Raw genomic sequence first — 27032 nt, forward strand, 5'->3', positions numbered from 1 at the left:
TTGCCCTTATGATTCTCGTGTGTTTAATGACTTAGGATTTTGATCCATCAATCATTTTTGTTAAGCCCTCTCGACTATTAACACTTTAATATATATTGTGTGGCAAAAAAGGATGATAGCTCATAAAACTTTCTTGTAATGAGCACAAGATCATTCTCTTTGGAAAAAACATTCATTCTAAGAAGTAGAGAACAATCAAATGCTAAACTGCATCACTGTGAGTGCAGAAAATGGAGGGATCAGGCTGGAGCAGCCTGAGATTTTATGAAAAAGATGAGATTTGAGCTTGGCTTTGAAGGAGGTAGATTAAGGAACCTTGAAAGTCAGGACATAGAGGAGCTGATTTTGTACAGGTGCTAAGGATTCATCATCAGTCTTAATGAAGTGGATTATGGGGGTAATTCTGTCTTAGGAGAATGAGTTTGGGCATCTTCCATTGAACAGGGGGCAGGACTTGGGGAAGAGTAGTAGAGGAGACTGGTTGTCCCTGATTTCTCTTCTGTTTCCCTCTGTAGGAAAACCCTGTTTTTTGTTTTTTTTTTTTTTTTAAGTGGGGCACCTAGCCATCCATTTCCCAATTCCTCCCACTGAACTATGGCCATGTGGTTAAGTTCTCACCTGGAAGTTTTGAGGGAAAATGATATGTGGTACTTCCAAAGACATGTCCTTAAAGGAAGGGGCTGTACTATTTACCCCTCCTTCTTCTATCCTGCTGCCAAATGGGAGAAGGAAATTATCTTCTATCTTTGCAGAGGTGTGTTATTTCAGGTTTCTACTGCATGTAGCTGAGCCTATATCCTAACTAATAAAATTTGGTATGTGAAAGTAGAGTACTGCATATAACAGAAACTTAAATAGGTGTATTTATTTGATAGTTACAAGGATGCAGACACTGCTAAATGTAAAGGGGGGAATCACTTTTTTTTTTTATGTTGTGGCAAAACAGTGGCAAATATACCTCTGACATTTGTATAGGCAGATTATAGGCTAAGTGAGCCAATAACTCTGGGGGAAATGCTGGGGAAAAAAATAAATATCCATTGGGGGCTTCTTAGCTCTTTTAAAAGGTCCTACAACAAAGAGGTGAGCTCAGGCTAGAACTAGCTGGTTTGCAAGTAGAAATGGAGGGAAATACAACTCTGATGAGGGGTTCTATTCCTGAGGCAATCTCAGATGTTTGGGGTTCTGGTGATTTGGGGCCTCACAGGGCTGAGGACATAAACCAATTCTGTAATACCAATAGGAGAAATTACAGAATGGTCAGTTTCAGCAGGAGATAAAATAGGGCCGCAGACTTTTTCAAGTAACCTCTGTTAGACATTCTAGCTGGGAAGATGAGATTAAGGGTGTTGCCTGCCTTGCCCCCAGTCTCAGTGGGCTTCTAGTAGCTTCAGGTGCTGTAGGCAGAGCACAGAGGTTGTAAGATGTCAGCCCTTAAGTCTGGAAGCAATTTTTTGATGAGATCTTTGGCGAAGTTAGTTTATCCCTTGAAAACTAAAAGACTAGAAGACTAGTAAGTTTTTGAGGGGATGTTATTACAAAATGATCTACACATTGGACCTGCGAAAGCCTGTGATTTTTTTTTTTTTAACTCTAAAGCAACTTGCAAATTTGCACACCTATATTGTTGGGAAGTAGGTTGTGAAAGCTACGCAGCCTCACTTCAGAAGTGTTTAAGGAGGATAATGGACAAGAAAGAAACCCCTAGAGGGCAAAGTCAGATGCCTGTGAAGAAAATGGACAAGCAGACATCAGAACTGAAGTCTTCCTGATGGGCTAATTCTCCACAGTCATCTAGGAGCCATCTAGGACCTCTGGAAATCTGCATAATATAGGCTCATATTTTTTACAATTTAAGATTAGTTTTTTTTAAAAGTATATATGCCATGTAAAAGTTTTATCTCATAAAAATATGCCCCATATTAAATAATTTTAAAGATATGTAATTACTTACATGCTCTCACCATCACTTAGCATGGTCCCTTGAACCGACCTTTGTTTCCTTGCCTAAGGCTGATGCCCAGAGTATACCTGCCCCCACAAGGAGGGGCAAGAAAGCAAAGACACTAGGAAGACCAGTCTCAGTTATCATTAATGATGCTAAGAGGCACTCAGGACCATGACCATGTTATTTAAATATAAATTAGAAGATAAACTATATGTGAGCTTCATGAGGTTTTTCATATAAAGTGTATTTTATACACACTAAAGTGTATTTTATATCACTGTGTTGGAGGAAGTGTACTAGGCCACTCAGATCTCCTGTTAAGTTTCTAAAGCAAGGAGTGCAGTCAGCTGCAGTGCCTTTGAGGTCCATCAAACTGTTAGAGCAGAGGACCTGCCCTCCCTGACTCTCTGGGAGACTAGCCAATGATTGTGCATGTCTTTCTGTGTCACTTTTGGTTAAGAGTGGTCTTCTGCTAAGAATGAAATACATATCCATGTATGAGCTATGACCTATGAATTATGTAGCTTCAATTATTCTGCAACTAGAACTGTAATTGCACAATATAAATATGAAGAGTAAAACTCATAATAAATAAAAAATTTAAACAATAATTTAATTGATAACAATAATACTTTAAATTTTAACTTTTCTTAACTTAGAATGATATTAAGTAGCAAGTAAAAAAAACCCTAACTAGTCAAGAGAAAGACCATAGAAGACAGGAAAAAGCTTTATATTTTAGTAATTTCAATAGCACTTTTATCTCCAGTGTTTTGAACAAGGGACTCTGTGCTTTCATTTTACACTAGGCCTCACAAATTATGTAGCCAGCTCTGCTTGTAAGAACATTTACTGAATTTCAAAGTCTGCTCTTTATTGGTACAATCTGGAAAGTGATAGCTGATAAGCTGGGTTTGCAATTTTCTTTTATGACAGATGGAGACAATATCATAGGACACAATCTAATCTTGCTTTAGGTTATTAATTGTTTTTGCTGAATTGGTGAGTCCATGGCCAAATAAGCTTCCTTAAATGGGAAAAGTGGAAAGGGAAGAGACAGTAAATCTTTCATTGGGCTTCAGTAGTTTTTAGGAGAAGAAATTAAAAAACAAGATTGTGTGGAGGTGGTGCCAAATATGAATGTTTTGGAAGCTATTTTACTTCTTTATGAAAAAGTTGTGTGTGAATGTGCTTAGAAGGTTCTAGAATCTATTGTCACCCCAGGCTTATGCCACAGTCCTCGTAGGCTGATAGATACTTGGTGGCTAAATGAAATGAGAGAAACAAAATTAAATTGAATGGCTGAGCTTTTTTTTCCTTTCAAATTTATGAGAAAGAATTCATATGAAGTTCATCATCTAATTAAAGACCAAAGAGTAACTGATGACATTGGTATGTCAAATTAAATCTGTTTTGTATTTTTAAAAGTAGAAATAGAGTCTGTTATATTTAAAATAATTTATACAGGTAAGAGGCTATAAAAGGGGCTAGTAGCCAAGATGAAAACCACTGACAGGACAAAGACAAGAAAGATTAAGGATCCTGTAACAAGGCTGAAGGAAAGTTTCAGGGAAGAGTTTCAGGGAAATTTTCCTTGCGATTATTTATTTCTCAAGAGAACATAATGGTGATGGATGCTTTTAGAACTTGAGCCATAATTCCTGTTTCTGTGATATTTGTTTCCCTTTAGAAAGGCATTGGAATGTCACAGCAGCCTCTGTTGTTTGAGCTCTTTAAAATAGGTAGCTGCCGTTAGGTGGCACTGCTTGCATATTTGTGCAGACCAGAGTTGTTTCTAAGAAGCTATTTACTGAGAATTAAGGATCTAAAGAAACGGATTAAAGGATCTTAAGAAGTAAAGCTGGTTTTGTTTAAAATAAGTGCATATACAAACACCTACAAGCACTTTTTTTATTCAGGCATCCATAAGAATTATCCAACTTCGGTGATTCTGCAACTAGACAAGTACTCTTGTATTTAAAAATTGTAATTATATAATATAAATATGAAGAGTAAAACTCATAATAAAGGAGTTCCCGTCATGGCACAGCAGAAATGAATCCGACTGGGAACCATGAGGTTGCAGGTTCGATCCCTGGCCTTGCTCAGTGGGTTAAGGATCCAGAGTTGCTGTGAGCTGTGGTGTAGGTCGCAGACACGGCTCATATCTGTGGCTTTGGCGTAGACCGGTGGCTACAGCTCCAATTAGACCCCTAGCCTGGGAATCTCCATGTGCCGTGGCTGCGGGCCTCAAAAGACAAAAGACCAAAAAAACCCACCCCCCCCCCCAAAAAAAAACCCTAATAATAAAAAATAAAATTTCAGGAATAATTAATTTAATTTATAGTTTATAATAATTCACATTTTATTTTGGTTTGGATATGTATGGTTAGCATATGGATAAGTCTAGAACCTATAGAAAACATTAAAAAACAAGATCTAACATGTAAAGCAAGCAAGAAGGTAAAATATTGTCTTTTTTAGGAGTTCCCGTCGTGGCTCAGTGGAACTGAATCTGACTAGCATCCATGAGAACACAGGTTCGATCCCTGGCCTTGCTCAGTGGATTAAAGATCCAGTGTTGCCGTGGGCTGTAGTAAGGTCACAGATGTGGCTTAGATCTGGCATTGCTGTGGCTGTGGTGCAGGCCAGCAGCTACAGCTCTGATTCAACCCCTAGCTTGGGAACTTCCATATGCCATGGGTGTAGCCCTAAAAAGATTTAAAAAAAAAGTTGTCTTTTTTATATGCCATCACTTCCCTTTATTTTTTCTTCTTGTTAACAATTGCTCTTTATTACAGTGTAATATTGACGACCTATTCTTAGTCTTCACTTAGAGTCTTGAGTCCTTGGAGGGGTCTTTGCTCTATGAAATGCTGGAGCATTTTCTTGCTAGTCTGACTGCTTTAATAACTTATACGTATGTCATAAGTCAGAAAGAAACAAGGTGCTTTACAGTTAAAGGCTTCTGACTGTTTAATTGTTGAATTAATATCTTATCTTCCTATATCCTATTAATAATATCTTTAATTACGAAGTAGTCTTTCTCTCCCTTCCTTCCTCCCTCCCCTCCTTTCTTTCTTTCTTTTCCTGGGCCAGGGATCAAATTCATGCCATAACAGTGACCCTTACCACAGCCATAACAATGCCGAGTCCTTAACCTGCTATACCACCAGGGAACTTCAAGAGTAGTCTTTTCACTTATTTTCCATGTGGAAACCGACATTTCAAAAAAAGATAAGCAAGATTGTACATCTTTTGAATTGGTAGTTGAATAAGATAAAAGAAAGGTAATTCATTATGAATAATTTTGACTCCTGATGATCATCACTTTTTTTTTCTATAAATGCTCATGAATAGTCTCTTTTATTATTTGAAAATAATGATATTAACAATAATACAAACAAAATTTATGGTGCTTACTATGTGCCAGGCACTAGGGACTTTATTTGTATGCATTCATATAATCTTTGCAACTATCTATAAAGTACTTACTATTTTTTTTTTTTTGGCCATGCCTATGGCATGTGGAACTTCCAGGGCCAGGGATCGAATCCGAGCCACAGCAGTATCCTAAGCCACAGCAGTGACAGCGCTGAGTTCTTAACTGCTAGGCAAGCTGGGAACTCCTAAAGCACTTACTATTATGCTCGTTTTACACACACATAAAATGAAACACAGAAGTCTTAAAAAACATGTGGAGGCCACATATCTAGTAAGTGGTGGATGCAGTATTTGAACTTAAGTTGTCTGGTACCACTACACTGTGGTAGTTTCTTTCTCAATTTTCATCTATAATTTTATAATTTAGAATCAATTTTTTAAATCTAATTAAATGATATTGCCATATGATGATACTGCATTTGGACTTAAGTCCCTGTGTCTTGGTTATAATGCATTTTTGAAAATTAGAGTAAGAATGAAAAATAATTTGTTTAAAAATTTGTGAAGATATGAATTCATTACATGCTATCTGGGTTCTGAGAGAAACCTAAGGTCTTCTTATTGGTTCTTATACTAGAAATGGGATTGGTAACTGCTGCTATCTTGGTGCTGAATTTGACTGCATAAAGTGCCAGGGAGGAAGATTTTGCCTGTTGTGTCACTATAGAGTATGAGTTTACATCATTTTATGTGATTGATACCAGTCAGCAATAAGAGAGTCTGAAGATAGCTCTTGCAAATTTTTAGAGCCCCAAAATACTTTAGGAGAAGATTGCCTATTGGTGACCTGCCAAAAATACAGACTAATATAGGAATCAAGATGGAAAAGATGGAGTATTTCAATAAATATTTGTTGATTTGATGTCACTTGGTTATAAATTATTTAAAGATTGTCATTCTTGTACCACTGCTCTGCTTCCTTCATGAATTTGTGGAAACTGTACTTATGCATATTAGTGATGCATCCTTAGGGAAGAGAAGATAATGAGATGGTACTGAATAAATGGCCTTTTCTTTGCAGTTACATAGCATATGTTGTCAAACATAAGTAACCAGAAATCTCCAAATGATGGCAGTGTATAATTTATTATATTACCAGATCCATAGGAAATTCTGTGGCTAAAGAATAAAGGTAATTCTCAATGCTAGTAACACAGTATTCAGTATGGTTAGCAAATGAGTTTTAATACCTAACTGACAATTAAATTATTAAGCAGATTTTCCCAGCAAAAAAAATACAAACAAAAGGGCCCATTTTTATTTATCAAATTGCTGATAAAAATGGATTTTATTTAGTGATAGATGGTGTAGGGAAATGGGCATTCTCATATACTCTTGAAGGGGACTCAACTGACATAATTTTTTCTAGAAGGCAATTTAACTATATACATGTGTCAGAAATCTTTAAGTCTTTGTACTCTTTGACATAGCAATCCCACTTATAGGAATTTATATTTAGATAATTCTTACATATATAAAGATAATTATCTAAATATTTCTTATAACAATCCCAAATTGAGAACCAATCACCCAATAATAATTTATTAAATTATAACTATCTAAAACAAAATATGTGCATGAGAAAAATGATATAGAAAGATGTTTTATATCTTTTATTAATCAATTTTATATGTCAACAATATATTTCTATATTTTGTTAGATATAAATATAATAGATAACAATTTATCTTTCAACAATGTATTTTAAGTTAGAAGAATACAAAACTGTATATACTATAGTACACTTTTGGGAAAAAATGCGGAGTAAAACAACAGATGAATAGATATCAAATGGCTAAAAGGATTTATCTTTGATGGTAGGCTTATGGGTGATCTTATTTACTTATGCTTTTTTAATTTTCAAAGTTCTATGATGAAACTATATTGTATTTGTAATATGTGAAATACATCAACAACTGTATTTTTTCTAGACAACAGTAAAATAGTACTTCATTATTACTTTAAAAACTAGACAATAAATTATTATATCAATATATTTTGGAAGTCTTTAACAAGTAAATAGACCAGGCCTCTCTTTCAGATAAAAAAGTAGAGTGTATCAGACATACTTTCCCACTAACACCAGCTAGAAATAGAGGATAAATCATAAACATTTTATGGGAAAATGTTTTTTTTTGAAGGCATTGGAGAGCTACAAAGCAACTAGGATTGATGCCAATATCTCCAAAAGAAATAAATGCATTGAGATTAGTCCAATATTTTGTAATGCTTGTCTTCTGAGGACTGATTTGGAACGAGCAGTTGAGAGGTTGAGAGACTGAACAAAAAATTATGATTGATAGACTAAAAATCTAAGGAGAGCTTTCAGTTATTTCTATTCACTGGAAGAAAAAAAGTTCAATTTAATGCCCATTAAAGAGCAAATCCTTGATATACCATTCAGGATTTTATTTGGGAAGCCTGGAGGACTATATTTTAAGGCTAATGACAAACTAGAAAAGAAGCCATTATACTGGTTAAAATTTAGCTTTGAAATAGGTCAATTATAATTGAATTAAGTCAATGCCCCTATTCTTTCTGACAGAAGTATAGGTAAATACTCTGTGGAAGCAGATAATTTATTCCTACAACTGTTCCTTCAAAATGCTTTATTGAATAAAAACATTACTAAGCATACCAAAGACCAGGCTCAAAAAATGAAAAACCTAGAGAAAAAACAAACAAAAATAGCCATAGGCAATCCAGGTGTTGGATGAATCAGACATGGACTTAAAAATGACTGTGATTAATATATTCAAAACATAAATGATGAGGTAGGGGGTTTGAACTAGTTAATTGGAAGATTAGTCAGCAGAAAATATTCAGACTGAAGCATGGAAAAGAAAAACACAGAAACAACACCAGAGATATATAAGACACAGTTAAAACACCTAATGTGTGTTTATTTGGAGTCCCAGAAGGGAAAAGGTGAGAGAACAGAGCAGATACAATGGTTGTTGAGAGACTGATGATGTATTTTTCATCCAAACTAAGATGTCAATCTATAGATACAAGAAGTATCACAAGCCCCATATATGAATACAAAGAAAACCACAACTTAGTGCATTATAATAAAGCTTCTAATAACCAAAAGCAAACAAACAAACAAACAAAATCTAAAAGCAGACAGGGACAAAAAAAAAAAAGGAAAAATTACTTTCAAAGGAAAAATGACAACTCTAACAGTTAATTTCTCAAGAGAAATAATCAAAGCCATAAAGCAATGAAAAAATAAATAGTATTCTAAAAGAAAATATCTTCCAACCTAGCATTCCTTACCCAGTAAAAATATCCTTCAAATACTGAAGAATAAAATAAAGACATTTGAGGTAAAATGAACAAATTAAAACAAAACAAACAACAGGAAGAAAAATGTTTCCAGCAGATCTGCACTAAAAGAAATACTAAATTTAGAGAAAAAATCCAATACAGAAACATGATAATTCAGGTAGAAATGAAAAGCAATTAAAAGGGTAAATATAAAGGTATATCCAATTGAATATTGGCTGTACAATAATAATGTTTTGTGAGTTTTAAAATATATGAAGATTTAAGGTACATGTCAATAAATAACATTAAAAAAAAGTCTTGCACAATCCAAGAATTAGTAAAAGTATTCATTTATGTTAGTGAAAGATGTAGTCTCTAGGGTGACCACTAAAAGAAAGTAAAGGAATGCAAAAAATAAAAGCTAAAAAAAAGGGAAAATGGGGGAGTTCAACTTCTCTCCTAAAAACTAAAAATCACAACCAAATGCTGAGCAATCTTCAACCAAATGTACTGGAAACTTTCAAAAAGATATCCTACTCCAGAAGACAAAGAGGAGACCACATCAAGAAGTAGGAGGGATGATTACACAATATAAGCAACCCCATACCTCCTGGGTGGGAAGCCCCACAGACTGGAAAGTAACTGTATCACAGAGACTCACCTATAAGAGTGAAAGTTCTGAGCCCCACATCAAGTCCCCATACCTGGGGATCTGGCATTGGGAGAAGTAGCCCCCAGAGCATCTGCCAATGAAGGCCAGTGGGGCTTGTGTACAGGAGATCCACAGGACTGGGGGAAACGGACCCCATTCTTAAAAGGTATACATAGAGTTTCACACGCACTGGGTCCCAGGGCAAAGCAAAGTCTCCACAGGATTTTGGGTCAGACCTGACTGCAGTTCTTGGAGGACCTCTTGGGAAAAGAGGGGATGACTGTGGCTTGTTGTGGGGAAAGGGCATTGGAAGCAAAGCTCTTGGGAATATTCATCAGCATGCATTTCTCTGGAGGTGGCCATTTTGGGAAAATCTGGCCCCACCCATCAATGCTGAGAAGCCCCAGGGCAAACAACAATCCAGGTGGGATCCACAGCCACACACTTCAGTAAACAGGCTGCCTAAAGACCCCCCAGGCACATAGCCACCTCTAATCTCAACCAGAGACAAAGCCCCACCCACCAGAGGGATTAGAATCAGCCCCACCTACCAGTGGGTGGGACCAGCCCTTCCCATCAGGAAGCCTACAGAAAACCCCAGTACCAACTTCAGCCACAAGGGGGCAGACACCAAAGTAAGAGAGGCTTTAACTCTATTGTCTGCAAAAAGGACACCATGCCAAAAACCAATAAAAGTAAAAAGAGAACTATAACTCAGATAAGGGAGAAAGAAAAAACCCCAGAAAAACATCTAAGTGATCAGGAGATTTTCAGCCTCCAGGAAAAAGACTTTAGACTGTTGATGCTGAAGATGAAGCAAGACATTGGAAATAAACTGGAGGCAACAATGGATAATTTACAGGAAATATTGAGAAAAGAAATACAAGCTTTAAAACTTTTTTTTTGTCTTTTTGCCATTTCGTGGGCTACTTCTGTGGCATATGGATGTTCCTAGGATAGAGGTGTAATCAGAGCTGTAGCTGCTGGCCTGTGCCAGAGCCACAGCAACATGGGATCTGAGTCGCGTCTGCAACCTACACCACAGCTCACAGCAACACTGGATCCTTAACCCACCAAGCAAGGCCAGGGATTGAACCCTCAACCTCATGGTTCCTAGTTGGATTTGTTAACCAAGGAGCCACAGAAGGAACTCCAAGATTTAAAACTTAAACAAGTGAGATGTGAAATACAATAACTGAAATAAAAAATTCATTAGAAGCAACCAAAAGCAGAATACAGGAAGCAGAAGAACGAATAAGCAAGATGGAGGACAGATTAGTGGAAATCATGGATGCAGAATAGAAAAGAGAAAAAAAGATTGAAAACAAATGAAGAGAGTCTAGAGAACTGTGGGACAACGTTAAACACACCAACATCCATATTATAGGGGTGTCAGAAGGAAAACAGATAGAGGAAGGGACAGAAAAAATATCAGAAGAGATAACAGCCGAAAATTTCCCTAACATGGGAAAGGAACCACTCACTCAAATCCAGGAAGTGAAACAAGTACCATATAAAACAAACCCAAGGAGGAATACCCCAAGACACATATTAATCAAACTGACCAAAATCAAAGACAAAGAGAAAACACTGAAAGCAGCTAGGGAAAATAAACAAATGACATACAAGGGAAACCTGATAAGGTTATCAGCAGATTTTCCAGCAGAAACTCTGCAGGCCAGAAGGGAGGGGCATGATATACTTAACGTGATGAAAGGAAAAAACCTCCAACCAAGATTATTTTACCCAGCAAAGCTCTCATTCATATTTGAAGGAGAAATCAAAAGTTTTACAGAGAAGCAAAAGCTAAGAGAATTCAGCAAGACTAAACCAGGATTACAACAAATAGTAAAGGAACTTCTCTAGTCAGAAAAGAAAAGGCTGCAACCAGAAACAAAAATACCACAAATGACAAGGCTCACCAGTAAAGGTATATATTACAGTAAAGATACGAAATCATCCATGCACAATTATACCACCAAAATCAGAAATCATGACAAGAGGAGGGTACAAATGCAGGACACTGGAGATGAACTTGCGATTAAAAGACCAACCACTTAAAACAATCTTATATATATATCTTATCATATATAGATTCAATCAAAACTTCAGAGTAACTGCCAACCAAAAATCTATAATTGATACACAAACAAATAAAAAAAAATCAACTCAAATATAACACTAAAGATAGTCATCAAACAACAAGAGGAGAAAACAAGAGAAGAAGGGAAGAAAACAAAAACAAATGCAAAGCAATTAATAAAATGGCAATAAGAACATACATATTGATAATTACCTTAAATGTGAATGGACTAAACACCCCAACAAAAAGACATAGATTGGCTGAATGGAGACAAAAACATGAGCCATATATATTCTGTCTTTGAGAGACCCACTTCACTTCTAGGGACACATACAAATTAAAAACAAGAGGATGGAAGAAAATATTCCATGCAAATGGTAATCAAAAGAAAGCTGGAGTAGCAATACTCATATCAGACAAAATAGACCTTAAAATGAAGAATATTTTGAGACAAGGGAGGACACTACATAATGATAAAAGGATTAATCTAAGAAGATACAACAATTTTATTTTTATTTTATTTTATTTTATTTTATTTTATTTTATTTTATTTTATTTTATTTTATTTTATTTTATTTATTTTTTTGTCTTTTAGTCCTTTTTAGGGCCACAAAGGCAGTATATGGAGGTTCCCAGGCTACGGGTCTAATCGGAGCTGTAGCCACTGGCCTATGCTGGAGCCGCAGCAATGCCAGACCTGAGCCGCATCTGTGACCTAAACCACAGCTCACGGCAATGCTGGATACTTAACCCACTAAGTGAGGCCAGGGATTGAACCCGCAACCTCATGTTACCTAATTCAATTTGTTTCTGCTGCGCCATGATGGGAACTCCGACATAACAATTTTAAATGTCTATTCAGCTAACATAGGATCACCGCAATATATAAGGCACCTGCTAACAACCTTAAAAGGAGAAATCGACAATAATTGTGGGGGACTTTAACACTCCACTTACAGCAATGGACAGATTAACCAGACAGAAAATCAATAAGGAAACACAGGCCCTCAATGAAGCATCAGACCAGATGGTCTTAATAAATATTTATAGGACATTCCACCCAAAAGCAACAGAATACACATTCTTCTCAAGTGCACAAGGAACATTCTCTGGGATTGATCATGTCCTGGGCTACAGATCAAGCCTCAGTAACTATAAGAGCATTGAAATCATATCAAGTATCTTTTCCACCTGCAATGCTATACAACTGGAAATCAACAAGAAAAAAAACTGCAAAAAACACAAACATGTGGAGACTCAACAACATGCTACTAAACAACCAATGGATCACTGAAGAAATCAAAGAGGAAATTAAAAAAATACCTAGAAGGAAATGACAACAAGGATACAACACTCCAAAACCTATGGGATGCAGCAAAAGCCGTTCTAAGATTGTTATAGCAATACAAGCCTACCTCAGGAAACAAGAAAAAGCTCAAATAAACAAGCTAACTTTACGTCTAAAGCAGCTTGAGAGAGAAGAACAGACAAGACCTAAAGTTAGTAGAAGGAAAGAAATCATGAAGAGCAGAGCAGAAATCAATGAATCAGAAACGAAGAAAACCATAGAAAAGATCAATGAAACGAAAAGATGGTTCTTTGAAAAGATCAACAAAATTGATAAACCCCTAGCCAGACTGATCAATAAAAAAAGAGAGAGGACTCAAATCAATAAAATTAGAAATGAAAAAGGAGAAGTAACAACAGACATCACAGAAATACAAAGGATTATAAGAGACTACTATATGCAACTATATGCCAATAAAACAGAAAACCTAGAAGAAATGGACAAATTCTTAGAAAAGTACAATCTTCCAAGACTAAACCAAGATGAAATAGAAAAGATGAATGGACCAATCACAAGTACTGAAATTGAAACTGTGATTAAAAAACTTCCAACAAACAAAAGTCCAGGACCAGGTGGCTTCACGGGCAAATTCTACCAAACATTTAGAGAAGAGCTAACACCTATTCTTCTGAAACTATTCCAAAACATTGCAGAGGAGTGGACACTCCCAAATTCATTCTATGAGTCCACCATCACCCTGATATGAAAACCAGACAAAAATCCTACAAAAAAAGAAAACTACAGGCCAGTTTCACTGATGAACATCGATGCAAAAATCCTCAACAAAATACTAGAAAACCAAATCCAACAATATATTAAAAGGATTGTACATCACGATCAAGTGGGATTTATCCCAGGGATGCAAGGGTTCTTCAATATCCACAAATCCATCAGTGTGATACACCACATTAACAAACTGAAAAATAAAACCATACAATCCTCTCAGAAGACACAGAAAAAGCCTTTGACAAATCCAACACCCATTTCTGATAAGAACCCTTCAGAAAGTGCGGCACAGAGGGAGCCTATCTCAACATAATAAAGGCCATATATGACAAACCCACAGCAAACATCATTCTCAATGGTGAAAAGCTGAAAGAATCCCCACTGAGATCAGGAACAAGACAAGGATGTGTCCACTCTCGCCACGACTCTTCAAAGTAGTTTTTGAAGTCCTAGCCATGGCAATCAGAGAAGTAAAAGAAATAAAAGGAATCCAAATTGGAAAGGAAGAAGTAAAACTATCCCTATTTGCAGATGACATGATACTATACCTAGAGAGTCCTACCAGGAAACAGTTAGAGCTCATCAGTGAATGAGGCAAAGTTGCAGGATACAAAATTAATACACATAAATTGATGGTGTTTCTATACACTAACAATGAAAGATCAGAAAGAGAAATTAGGGAAGCAATACCATTTACCATCACATCCAAAAGAGTAAAATACCTAGGAGTAAACCTACCCAAAGAGACGAAAGACCTCTACTCTGAAAACTATAAAACACTGATGAAAGAAATCAAAGACGACACAAATAGATGGAAAGACATGCCATTCTCTTGGATTGGAAGAGTCAATATTATCAAAGTGTCTATACTACCCAAGGCAATATACAGATTCAGTGCAATCCTATCAAATTACCAAGGACATTTTTCACAGAACTCAAACAAAATATTTTAAAGTTTGTTTGGAAGCACAAAAGAGCCAGAATAACCAAAGACATCCTGAAAAAGAAAAATGGACCTGGAGAAATCAGGCTCCCGGACATCAGACTATACTACAAAGCAACAATCATCAAAACCACATGGTACTGGCACAAAGACAGAAATATAGATCAGTGGAACAGGATAGAAAGCCCAGAATTAAACCCACACACCTAAAGCCAACTAATCTATGACAAAGGAGGCAAAAATATACAATGGAGAAAGGACAGCTTGTCCAATAAGTGGTGCTGGGAAAACTGGATGGCCACATGTAAAAGAATGAAATTGGAACACTTGCTAACACCATACACAAAATGGATTAAAGATGTAGTTATAATACCAGATGCTATAACGCTCTTAGAGGATAAGATAGGCCAAACACTCTCTGACATAAATGAAGCAACATCTTCTCAGATCCACCTCTTAGATTAATGACAGTAAAAACAAAAATAAACAAATGGGACTTAGTTAAACTTATATGTTTCTTCACAGCAAAGGAAACCCTAAACAAAATAAAAAGACAAATCACAGAATGGGAGAAAATCTTTGCAAATGTATCAACTGACAAGGGAATAATCTCCAGAATTTATAAAAACTTGCTACAGCTCAATACCAGAAAAAAAAAAAAAAAAAAAAAAACCAAAACAAAACCCAAACAACCCCATCAACACATGGCCAGAAGATCTAAACAGACAATTCTCCAAAGAAGACATACAGATGGCCAAAAACACATGAAAAGATGTTCAACATCACTCATTATTAGAGAAATGCAAAACAAAACCATTACGAGGTACCACCTTACAGCAGCCAGAATGGCCATCATCAAAAAGTCTACAAACAATAAGTGCTAGAGAGGGTGTAGAGAAAAAGGAACCCTATTACACTCTTGGTGGGATTGTAAGTTGGTGCAACCACTGTGGAAAACAGTGTGGAGATTCCTCAGAAAACTAAATATAGAACTACCATTTGATCCAACAATCCCACTCCTGGGCATCTATCCAGAGAAAACCATGACTCGCAAAGACACATGTACTCCAGTGTTCATTGCAGCTTTTTTTTTGCAATATCCAGCACATGGAAACAATTTAAATGTCCATCTACAGAGGAGTGGATCAAGAAGAGGTAGTACATACACAATGGAATATTACGCAGCCATTAAAAGGAACGAAACACCAGCATTTTTAGCAACATGGATGGACCTAGAAATTATGATGCTAAGTGAAGTCAGTCAGACGAGACACCAACATTAAATGCTATCACTTACATGTGGAATCTGAGAAAAGGATAAAATGAACTTCTTTGCAGAAGAGATACTGACTCAGAGACTTGAAAAACTTACGGTTTTCAAAGGAGAGTGTTTGGGAGGTGCGGGATGCTGGGGGTTTGGGATGGAAATGTTATAAAATTGGGTTTTGATGATCATTATACAACTATAAATGTAATAAATTCATTGAGTAATAAAAAATAAAAATAAAAGAGAAAATGGAATAATTTCAAGATTGTTCAATTTAAAAGAAGGCAGGAAAGTAGAGAACATATATAGACTCAGTTGCACAGTTACACATATAATAAGATGATAAATTTAAACTTTGGTACATTATTAATTATATTAAACATAAATAGACTAGAATTTTCATCTGAAAGAGAATGACTGTTAGACTCATTTAAAACAAAACAGGATTTCCCATCATGGTGGGTTAAAGGGCCCGATATTGTCTCTCTAAGGATGCCAGTTAGATCCCTGGCCTCACTCAGAGAGTTAGGGATCTGGTATTGCCATGAGCTGTGGTGTATGTCACAGATGCAGCTTGGATCTGGTGTTGCCACAGCTGTGGTATAGACCTCAGCTGCAGCTCCAATTCAACCCCTCACCTGGGAACTTCCATATGTTTCAGGTGTGGTCCTAAAAGCAAAACCAAACCAAAAAAACCCAAAAACTTTCAGTCAAATGCTACTGTAAGAATCTGAATTTAAGCATAGAAAGTTTGAATGTAAAAAGATAGAATAATATACGCAGTGTGAAACTAAGAAAAAGAAAGTTAATATAAGATAAACTAGACTTTATAATAAGAAATACTGCAAGGAATAAAGAGGGAGAGCAGTTGAAGATGGTGGCATAGGAAGATCTTGAATTCACCTCTTCCCATGGATACACCAAATCTACACCTACATATGGAACAATTACTACTGAAAAGGAACTGATAACTAGCTGAAAGATCCTCCACAACAAGAGATAAAAGGTCCACATTAAGATGATTAGGAAAGGCAGAGATTTGGTCTTGCTATAGATCCCATGCCAAGTATAGTAAACCACAGTAGGGAGAAATCTCACAGTTCCAGAACTAGTCCCTGAGGAACAAGTGGTGTGTACCTCTCAATGGGCACCCCAACCCTTGGGCCCTAAACTGGAGAGACTAGGCCCCAAAATGCCTGGCTTTGGAAACCACCAGGGCTTATATTCTGGCGACCCAAGGGCCTAGGGGATCTGAGATACTTCTTTCGAGGGGCTTGTACATGGTTTTACTTGTCCCAAGACTGAGCACAAAGGCAGAAATTAGAGAAGTGCCTGCGCCATATGTAAAGGAGATTAATTTGCTAATTTTAAAGGTTATGCTGAAAGGGCAGCAACACATTTGGAGTTTTTTTTGGGGGGGGGTTGGACAGAGGTACTGGTGGGCACCATTTTTGCACTCTTCCTGTACCTTTCTAGCACAGTTGTTGGCATGCTCCATTTCCAATGCTCCTCTACCTGACTAAAACCACCAGGATGCTCCAACCTCAGAGTTCATACCATGCCTCACTAAAGTCACAAGCATCTTCCCCTAGTGCTCTTCTCCTGCATTGTTAAATCCTTGAGCATGCCTCACTCGCAACACTCTCCTAAGCTGGTGAGCAAGAGCAGTCCACACAGGGCATCCCCTCCACCTCCCAACTTGATCACCTGGCCCTGGTCACAGAGACTTGTGTTCCTGATCCACACTGGACTGTAACAATTGGAAAGACATTTCTGAGCAGGCGATCATACCCAAGGCACTACACAGAGCAGTCTGGAACAAACCAAGTCTGTCTATGAAAAAGTCTTATTTACTTGTAGAACTTAAACTTGAAGCGTGGGCTTCAGGACTCCCACACATCTAGAGACGACAGAGGTGCTCTCAGGGAATGTATGCAGGGAAACACCATTCTTGTGTCCTTCCTTGGCCTCACTACAGCTTGCTGATATCTTCCAAAAAGGAGCTATAACTTAACTGGAGCTTTGATTTTTGCAACTGTTGCCCAAGGGGCAACTCCAGATCTCCTGGTGTGGAGGTCAATAGGATTTACAGTTGTGGTCCCACAAAAGTGTATGTATTTGAATACTTTAAAATCTGTTCCCTGAGGAGCTGATAGCCAATCATCTTGAAACTAGGTGCTAAGGTCCTTCTCATTGGAACATTGTCAGGTCTGAAATACCCTCATCAACTGGAATATATCAAGAATAAATAGGAACAAATCAGGCTACATAGATAATTACAAAAGTTTGAGAGACAACCAACAGAGCAATTTTGAATAATAACATTCATCTATACAAGGCACTCCTTCAAAACTGGTAGAAGTAGCTGTTCTACCTAACACATAGACAAATTCCTGAGAGACTCAAATGAGTAGATAAAGGAGTTATAAACAAAGAACAAAATAAAACCTCAGATAAAGTCCTTAATGACACAAAGATAAATAATCCACCTGGTAAAGAGTTCAAGTAATGCTCATAAAGATGCTCATTGAACTTGGGAGAAAAATGGATGAACACAATGAGAACTTCAACAAAGAGACAAAAAGTATAAGAAAGCACCAAATGGCACTCATAGAGTTGAAAAATTCAATAACTGAACTTAAAAATACACTAGAGGGTTCATAAGCAGTCCAGATGAAGCAGAAGAATGAATCAGTGACTTGAAAGACAGGACAGTGGAACTCTCCCAAACAGAGTTGCAAAAAGAAAAAAGAATTTTTAAAAATAAAGATAGTTTAATGGACCTATGGGGGGAAAAAAACAGAGCAGGATAGCATTCAGAATAAGAGCAAGAGAAAGGGGTGGAAAACCATTTTGTTTGCAGAAAAAGTGGCTTAAAGCTTCTCAAACATGAGGAAAGTAAGAGACCTCCAGGTCCAATAAGCACAAAAGAGTTCCAAATAAGACTTTCATACCAAGACACATTATAATTAAAATACCAAAATTTAAAGAGAAAATCTTAAAGGCAGCAAGAGCAAAACAACTTGTTATGTACAAGGAAATTTCTATAAAACTATCAGCTGATTTTTTCAGGATAAATTTTGCAGGCCAGTAGGGAGTGGCACTATGAATTAAAAGTGCTGAAAGGAAAAAACTTCCAACTAACAATGTTACAATTGTTATCATTCAGAAGTGAAAGAGAGATTAAAGAGTTTTCCAGAAAAGCAAAAGGTAAAGGAGTTTATCACCACAAAATGGCCTTACAAGAAATGTTTAAGGGACTTCTTAATGCTGATTAAAAAAAAAGGCACTAACTAGCAACAACAACAACAAAAAACACATGAAAGTAAAAACTCACTGGTAAAGGCAACTGTATAATAAAGGTAGTGTATTAACAACTTGTAAAACTAGTATGAAGGCTAAAAGACAAAAAGGCTAAAATTAACTATAACTACAATAATTCGTTATGGGTTACACTGAATAAAAAGATGTAAAATATGATCATTGTACAACTATAAATGTAATAAATTCATTGAGTAATAAAAAAAGAAAAAATAAAATTGTGGTCTATACTTTAATTAAAAAAATAAAATAAATAAAATATGATGTCAAAAACTTTAAACACAGGGCATTTCCACTGTGGTGGAATGGGTTAATGATCCAGCTTGTCTCTGTGGAGGTGCTGGTTCCATCCCTGGCTCAGCACAGTGGATTTAGGACCCAGTGTTGTTGCATCTGTGGCATAGGTCACAGCTCTAACTTAGATTTGATCCCTGGAAGGGAATTTCCATATGCCTTGGGTGGAGCCAAAAAAGAAACAAAACAAAACATAGGGAGAGGGAATAAAAATGTAGTTTTTGGAATGCATTCAAACTCAAGTTGACATCAACCTAAAATAGACTCTTCTTATATGTGTTGCTATATGTGAACCTCATGGTAACAACAGAGTAAAAAACCATAGTAGACACACAAAAGACCATGAGAAAGGAATCTAAACATAATACTAAAGAAAGTCATCAAACCACAAGGGAAGAGATCAAGAGAAAAATGAAACCAAGAGGTATTACAGAGACAACCAGAAAACAATTAACAAAATGTCAGTAATGATTATTATTTATTAATTATTAACTATTAATAATTACCTTAAGTATAAATAGATTAATGCTCTGATCAAATTACATAGAATGTCTTAATGGGTAAAAAAAGAAGGTTCATTTATATTTTTTCTATAAAAGACCTCTTTTAAATACAAGGACACACACAGACTGAAAGTAAAGAGATGGGAAAAGATATTACATGCAAATGGAAAAGAAAAAGATGGTGTATCTCTACTTATACCAGACAAAGTAGATTTTAAAACAAAGAGTATAATAAAATAAAAGAAGGGCATTATAGTGATAAAGAGGCTAATCCAACAAAAGGATATAAAATTTGTAAATATATATATGTATATATATACACCTAATGTAGGAGAACCTAGAGGTATAAAGCAAATATTAACAGACCTAAAGGGAGAAATTGTCAGGAATAGAATAATACTTGGTGACATTACTACCCTACTTACATTAATAGATACATCATCCAGATAGAAACTCACTAAGAAAACATTAGCCTTAAATGACATATAATATACAGATTTAATAGATATGTACATAACATTCCATTCCAAAGCAGCAGAATATATATTCTTACCAAGTGCACAGGGAACATTCTCCAGGATACATAACACATTAGGCCACAAAAAAGGTCTCAATAAATGTAAGAAGATTGAAGTTATATTAAGCATGTTTTCTAACCAAAATAGGGTGGAATTAGAAATCAGTTATAAGAAGAAAATTGGAAAAAGGACAAATACGTGGATATTAAAGAACTAATGGGCCAACAAAGAAATCAAAGGAGAATCTATAAATATATCAAGACAAGTGAAATTGGAAATACAACATTCCAAAATCTATGGGGTGCAGCAAAAGCAGTTCTAAGAAGGACGTTCATGGCGATATAGGCCTACCTCAAGAAGCAAGAAAAATTTCAAGTATTTTTCACCCAAAGGAGATGGATAAAGAAAAACAAAGGCTAGGATGCCCACTTTGATCACTTTTATTCAGCAAAGTATTGGAATTCCTAGCCCCAAAAATTAGTCAAGAAAAAGAAAAGGAAATCCAAATTGGAAAGGAAAAAGTAAAATTGTCACTATTTTCAGATAACATAGCTATCTATATATAGAAAACCATTTACACTATCCGAAAAACTATTAGAACCAATAAATGAATTTAATAAAGTTGCAGGATACAAAATTAATGTATGGAAATCTATTGTATTTCTATACACTAATAAGGAACTATCAGAGAAATTAAAAAATGAAACCCATTTACAATTGCATAAAGCAATAAAATACCTAGGAATAAATTTAACCAAAGAGGTGAAGGCCTATGTACTGAAAACTAGAACACTGATAAAAAAAAAAGTTGAAGAAGACAAATAAATGGGAGTATATTCTATGCTTATGGATTGGAAGAATAAATATTATTAAAATGTCTGTGCTACCCAAAGCAATCTATAGATTGAGTTTATAACAAAATTCCAGCGGCTTATTCCACAGAGCTAAAAAAATATAATTCTAAAATTTGTATGTAATTACAAAAGACCCTGAATAGCCAAAGAATTGTTGTGAAAGAACAAAGCTGGAGTTATCATGCTTCCTGATTTTAAACCATACTACAGAACTATAGTAATTAAACATCATGGTATTGGCACAAAAATAGATGCAGATTAATGGAACATAATAGAGAGTTCAGAAGTAAACCCTCACATACATGGCCAATTAATTTAGGACAAAGAAGCCAAGAATATACAATGTGAAAAAGACAGTCTTATCAATAATTGGTGTTTTTCTTGAATGAATGCACTGGGTTACTTCAGCTTTTTAAAAAGAATTTATTGGAGTATAGTTGACTTACAAAATTGTGTTAATTTCAGGTGTACAGCAAACTAGTTAAATATATACACATATATCCATCCTTTTCATATTCTTTTCCCATATAGGTTATTACACAATATTGAGAAAATTTCCCAATGCTATACAGTGGGTCTTTGTAACCTATCTATTTTATATATAGTAGTAGGTATATGTCAATCCAAACCTCCTAATTTATCCCTTCCTGGTCCACATTTTTTCTTTCGTAACCAGAAGTTTAAAATCTTTGAATCTGTTTTGTAAGTTATTTGTATCATTTTTATTACATTCCATATACTAGTGATTTCATGATATTTGTCTTTGTCTGACATAACTTCACTTAGTATGATCATCTCTAGGTCCATCCATGTTGCTGCAAATGGCATTATTTCATTCTTTTTTTATGGCTGAGTTGTATACATGTACCACATCTTCTTTATCTGATCCTCTGTTGATGGAATTTAGGTTGCTTCCATATCTTGGTTTTTCTAAATACTGTTGCAGTGAACATTGGGGTGCATGTATCTCTTTGAATTATGGTTTTCTCTGGATATATGCCGAGGGGGAGTGTGATTGCTGAGTCATAGAGAAGTTCCATATCTAGTTTTTTAAGGAATCTTCATAAAAGAAAGTTAAAACTAATCAATATCAGGAATAAAAATGACAATATCTACTGTGATTAAATATAAGCACATCAAAATACCCTGCAATTCTACTCTTAGGTATATACCCAATGGACACACATGTATATTTATACCTAAAGACATGCACAATAATTTTTATAGTGGTGCTATGAACAAGTTCATAACTAGAAAAATCCAAGTGGCCACCAACACTATAATGGACAATTATATTTTGATAACTTTATGCTATGAGATTCTACATGGCAAGTACAAGCATTGAGGAATATCAAAAACAGAAAAGAGAAATTTTATTGAAAGAGTTAAAAAATATTTCTGTATAATTTCACTTGTTTGAAGTCCAAAAACTAATCTATGGTAATAGAAGTCAGGATAATGGCTAACTCTGGCAATGAGGAGGTATATTGATATCTAAGTCCTAGGGGATAAGAGCAGTGCTTCAGAGTCCTGATGACATCCTATAACTTAGACTGGGTAACAGTTTACAGGGTAGGTGTATTTTGAGAAGATTCATTATGTTGTCTATGTGATTCTGAATATGTATGCTTTTAAGGATTATTAAAAATACATAAATTCCCTAAGAACAATGAAACATTAAGATTTACGTACTGACACAGGACTTTAGTATTGCCTCTCAAATCATGTCATTCAGGCCCCTCCTCTTTGAGCTCTCTTCTGATGGTTCTGATGTAGGCTCTGTCATTCTCATACTCTCACTTTTAATTTTACTTTTGCAGGATTGCTTTAGGGAAGCTTATAATTAAACTATGGCTAATTACAAGTATGTTAAATACTACATATTCTATAACATATTAAAGGCATGAAATGTTTGCAAAGAAGAATAACAAAAATAATTTAAAATTGTTAATGTATTGGGGTATTTAATAAATTTGTCCTACAGGCAGGTGGCAAAATTTTTTGAGCATAGATTTTTTATATATAAACCTCATGTTGACAACTTATATATTCTTTAATGTTATTCAAGACTTGTGTTTAGACTTTTAGAGAATTCTTGCCTACAGCTTCATGTATTTACTTTTCTATTGTATAAGCACACTTCTGTGAAAACCAAAAAGTTCATAGAGGAGACAGAACTTATTTACATTTTGGAGGTCTAGTGGGGAAAGTCTTTTATGTTATGGATCAATGGTAAGTGTCAAATACTTGTTGTACTTGACTTAGATGCATTACTCTTCTTAGGAGAAAAGAAGGAGACTGGTAATAACATTTATTACATGTAATTTGTAGTACTCTGTGTGTGTGTGTGTGTGTGATTAGCTTATTTAATCTTCTTGAACAGCCTACAAAGTAGATATTACTAATTGCACAGCCAGTAAATGGATATGAGATTTAATTTCTGTGTGCTTGGCTCCAAGCTCATGTTTTAACTGTGATGCCACACAGTTTCTTTGAAAACACATGCCCTTTAATTTTTTCATTTTATTGTTCACCATTCATCCATCTGTCCATCCATCCAGTAGGCATATGTTGAATAAAGTGTGAGTGAATGATACTAACTTAATGTAAAAATCCAACATGCTTTCCCTTGTGGCTTAGCGGGTTGAGAAACCAACTAGTATCCATGAGGATGTCGATTCAATCCCTGGCCCTTCTCAGTGGGTTAAGGATCCGGCGTTGCTGTGGCTGTGGTGTAGGATGGCAGCTTTAGCTCCGATTAGACACCTGGCTGGGAACCTCCACATCCTGTGGGCACGGCCCTAAAAAATAGAAAAAAAAAATCTAACAAGCCATTCAGGTTATCTTTACACAGACTACACTATTTACATAGGCCGTAGTCATGTGTGAAGCATGTGGTTCTTTCTCATCACCATTATACATAGATTTTTTTTTTTTATCACATATCTCATAAATTACTGAATTCTTATTTTTCTTGCTTTTTTGTGTCTGTATTGAATCTCTATTTAGCTTGCTGTTGAGAGGTGATTCAATGAAGGCACATTATGCCTAGGAATGTATTAAAAATTGTGTCACATTTTCTTGAAGCTGTTTCAGGTAAATGCATGTTTAATCATGAAATATCAATATAATAATTGTTTTGGACCTTGTTGTGAATCCTTACACTTGTGTGACAGGAGAAATAAAATGTATATATTTGTGCTACTAGAATTTTGATTTTAGATGGCCTGTTTTACTCATTTATCCTGTTTTGAAACTTAAGGAGTCAATATGTTCACAAAAGGCAAAATAATCACGAGTAATTATGCTTCATTGAGTAAAATCTTAAAAGTGCATGCTAGATTAACTGTATATTCTATTACTTCACCAGCATTTATTTTTAATATTGTGGCCTTGATTGTCTATTGGCATGGAGGTCAGGATGTTAAACCCCTGTTTTTTGCAGTTGAAAGAGACTGCTCAGGTATCTGTTACTAGGAAAGCCAACTCCTTCTCTTTTTTCTTTTTCCTCCTGAACAGCCACACATACAGCATATGGAAATTCCTAGGCCAGGGTTGAGTCGGCGCTGTAGCTGAGGCCTACACTACAGCCACGGCAGCACCAGATCCGTACTGGATCTATGACCTATGCTGCAGCTTGCGGCAACACCAGATCCTTAACCCACGAGTGAGACCAGGGATGGAACCTGTGTCCTCACAGAGACAATGTCAGGTCCCTAACCCACTGAGCCACAATAGGAACTCTGACAAGCTCTTTCTTAGTCAGTGATAAAGAAAACTAGTATAAAATATAACTATAAAAGAGTCAAACTATTATTCAAAATTTTGCTGTAGTTTAAAAGTATTTTTGAGATGTCTTTTATTTTCCTGAAATTTCTCTCAAGGCCAGTTAATCAATCCACACAAGGATTAATGTCAATGTGTATAGTTTTTGACTTGAACTGTACTTCTGAAAAGTCTAAATGCAGTATACTCTGGAGGAGGGCTGAGTATTGGTATTAAAAATAAATTTTCCCATGTAGTTTTGATGGATGGCCAGGTTTGGGATACACTGATATATTCTGTGTAATATTGAGAATGATGCTTAATTAGAAATGTTCATTTTGTCAATGAGCCCTGTTGCTTCTGCTTACCTGCTTTTGCCCTCTAAGCATCGGATTGTAGCTGAAATAGTTAGGCTGGGTAACTTGAAGCCAGGAAATGGGAGGCTTAATGGGCATTTTAATGTTCTCATTAGGACTTTTTGACCTGGGAGCACTTTCTTGAGTCATAGGACTTTAAAACCTAGCAAAACACCCAGCAAATGGGGCAAACCTACTATTCAGGTGGTAATGGAAACTTGGAAAGTTGATGACTTCTCTGTAAAATAGAAATGCCCAAGCTGCCCTGGCAGGTAGTATAAGTGGGAAGCCAGAGGCTGAGGGAAGTGAACATCTTGACTAGATATATTACATGAATCACTGAGGCTGCCCTTCCCCTGGGCTTCTTGTAGCCAGTGACTGAGTATGTCAGGATCCTTAGTTCGGTGTGGGATAAAGGCGTACTCTGACAGCCAGGTTTAGTTAGAGGATTCCCTGAAGGCCTTGCTTACACTGCATAGCATTCTGGATGCCTACATTCAACTTCCCTCAGGTTTGCTTGTACAGTGACAGCTTTCTTAGCCTCACATCACCCCTCCCATCCCCATTTTCACTTATACAAACATTTCTTCTAATGATACACCAGTTTTTAGAAAGTATAAATCAATTGAAGATCTGTCCTTGGGAGCTTAGAGACAAGTACCCTATGCTTGCCTATCTGATTAGTCAACTCTTGGCTTATTGAAGTGAATGTGGAGAACAAAGTCTCATCAATAAGATATCTGTTACTGCCATAGCTACCCTGTAAGAGATAACGGATTTATGATGACTTACTCACACCCAAGTTGCAATTACGGTAAAAGTATTCAATTATGTCTAATGTAGTTTTATATTTAGTTATATTTTAAATTATTATCATAAATAGAGTTATTCTATCTTGAATAGGGAGGTTATTTAACCTCCTAAATAATATGCAGAACAAAGCCAATAACCACAATGTCTAAAGATTATGATGTGTGGGAAAAAAAAAAGGAGAAAACACATATCATTGTTTTGGTCAAAATATGAATAAGTGACATTTCAAAAATCTCAAAATATTTTCTATAATGGTGGATACATTATGTGTGTGTGATGTGTGTCATCACACATTTGTCCAAACGCATAGAATGTGAAACACCAAATGAACTCTAACGTAAACTGTGGCCTTTTGGTAATAATGAGCTATCAAAGCAGGAGGATCAGTGTACTACTCTGGTGAAGAAGTTGATAATGGAAGAGGTTATGCATGAGTGGGAACAAAAGGTATGTGGGAAATTTTTGTACCTTCCTCTAAATTTTGCTGTGAACCTAAACTTGTTCTAGAAAAAAGGAGGTGTGTTTAAAAAAAAAAAAAAAAAAAAAGAAAGAAAAGAAAAAACCCTCAAAGTATTTAATTTTTTCTAGCTTTTAATTTGCTGCAGAAAAAAACCTCAGCTGTGATGGAATTTGTCTGTGAACTCTTTTTCCAAATGGGTTACTTTTCTAGGCAGATTCTCATTTTCCTTAGTTTAACCCTCATCTGAGAAAATACTTATAGGCTAGTTGTAAACCCAGGTGTTAGCTTTCATTCCATGTGACCATATGGATTTCAAACATATGATACCCTTTAAAGTAGGTTCTGCAGCCCAATCTTGAGATTTGCTACTCAACTTCCAAAGGCTTGGGATAGCAAATGACAGGTACTTTTATGTTATTCCTAAATTTAGCTCCATTCCATAGCATCTATACATAATAAAACCTTCA

The 27032-nt window shown here is 35.8% G+C and overlaps 1 long non-coding RNA gene across 15 annotated transcripts in view; it reads left to right on the plus strand.

Annotated features, from left to right (window-relative positions):
- Positions 1 to 27032, plus strand: part of LOC106508944 (uncharacterized) — a 768001-nt gene that overhangs the window by 86125 nt on the left and 654844 nt on the right. Inside the window, exon 9 of one of the 15 annotated variants that reach the window (XR_014807843.1) lies at positions 4433 to 4691. The exons of the other annotated variants lie outside the window; for them this stretch is intronic. This is a non-coding gene — a long non-coding RNA (uncharacterized LOC106508944). Of the gene's footprint in view, positions 1 to 4432; positions 4692 to 27032 lie in introns of those variants that run through there. 15 annotated transcript variants of the gene reach the window in all.

Source organism: Sus scrofa, chromosome 1 (assembly GCF_054392235.1).
Source record: "Sus scrofa isolate SSC_HxYL_T2T_F1_AM1 chromosome 1, Sscrofa_HxYL_maternal_Yorkshire_Landrace_v2.0, whole genome shotgun sequence".
In the NCBI taxonomy this organism is placed as follows: Eukaryota; Metazoa; Chordata; class Mammalia; order Artiodactyla; family Suidae; genus Sus; species Sus scrofa.